Raw genomic sequence first — 1852 nt, 5'->3', positions numbered from 1 at the left:
TACTAGTACGTAGGTGCTGGCCTATAGAAGGCTACAACCTTCTCTTTCTTCCAGGGACCATGTTTCATAAATTTTCAGATTGGATCCATGAACATCAATCAATCATAAAAAATTTATGCATCAAACAATCTCCTTTTCACCAATTAGAACTGAATCAAGTAGATACTTCTCTGACGGCTGTACCCAAAACACAGTAACAGTAACCACACACCAAATTCTGAACCCAGAACACTGCAGCAATAAACAGAAGCAGCTAGATCACAACTCAAAAGATATACGCTACTTCAATAACCTAAAACCTGCGTGCATACGCTTCTATGTTTGGAGAAACCTGCGTATACGCTATTTTTATTCACTGAACCAACGTGTATACGCGCCTTCGCTTCACTGAACCTGCGTACATATCTATAAAAGATAATTCACTCTTTCAAATATTCAGACACTAATTAACCCAGATTATCAGATTTATAGATCAAGCATGCGCCACATATAACAGATCAAAATCATGCAAAGATATTATCATTCAAGCCTAAAGATTATGACCCATCAATAGAACTTATCCTTCTCTTTGCGTTAAGGTTCCTCCTTCATTTAGATGCAGATCTGCACCATAACCTCAATCACCAATATTTCAGATCTAGCACTTATTAGATATTCAATTAATTCAGATGATCCTTTGCCAAATGATCTCCTTCCTCTTTTATAGTCTTAGGCCTTTCACAATACCACGGTCCAAAACCATAATAAAACAATACCATGGACCTAATACTTGGGATCAACACTTCTGACGAGATACCATGGTCCAAAACCATAGGTTCAAATACCAAGGATTAACTACCATGGACCAAAAGTAAGTTCTCCAACATATACGTGCTTTTCCTTGCGTGAAAGTGCGTGTATACGCATATGCGCCCTTCATCTAGGTGAACCTGCGTATATATCTTTTTCCTTTATTCTGAGAGCCTGTACTGAGATCTGTCACCAAAGTGAGTTGCCATCAAGGACAACACCTGTGCCATAGCTCTAAATCAGTGCCACAATGCCAACAAGTTTGGCTTTCAGCAGCAGCATCCGACTGTACTTTGGTGTGATAATCAAAGTGCCATTCAACTATGCAAAGATCCAGTCCAACATCAGCGTAGCAAACACATTGAACTGTACATGCACTTCATCAGAAAGCTCATTCACGACCATGTTCTTGAAGTGCAATATTGTTCAACAGATGATCAAGTTTCAGACATCTTTACAAAGGCTCTCAGAGGCGAAGTTTACTAAACTTCGATTTATGGTTGGAGTTCAAGAAGTTGTCACTAAGGGGGGATAGGCTCTAGTGCCTCCTTCCTTCTCCTATTGTGTCATATTTGTAAATCCTTCAATCCTATCCCAAGTTGTTCTTAAGGGGGGATGTTAGGATATTCCAACACATAGGAAATAGTTAAGTATAACTTGGTCTAGTGTAGAGTTAGGTAAAGTGTGTTTCTTCACTATGTACTTTTGTAACTTACAATCCGATGGTCACGATATGTAGTGATCTGACGGTTCATTCTCTCCTCGGTATTATCGACACTTGATCTGTGGCTTAACACCCGATTGGTCCATGATCTCTATTTAAAGAGCATGGAGGGTCATTTGTAGGGTAACCGTCCATGAGAGAAGCTTATGTAAATGTTCATTCTTTTATTAATAAATTGCCTGAAGTGGTCGCGTTGGCTCAGGCCGTGGAATGTTTCCCTCTTTGAGGGTTTTAACCACGTCAAAAATACTGGTGTATTGATCTGTGATCTGTTTGTGAGAGGTGTCCTTTGGTGTTCTGTCTGAGGAACTTACCCTGTAAATTCCTACATTTAGCATC

Source organism: Pinus tabuliformis, chromosome 6 (assembly GCF_031772625.1).
Source record: "Pinus tabuliformis cultivar Carrire ecotype Pingquan chromosome 6, CPIR1, whole genome shotgun sequence".
Taxonomy (NCBI): Eukaryota; Viridiplantae; Streptophyta; class Pinopsida; order Pinales; family Pinaceae; genus Pinus; species Pinus tabuliformis.
The sequence above is the reverse complement of the archived record's forward strand: the minus strand, read 5'-3'. Positions refer to the sequence as shown.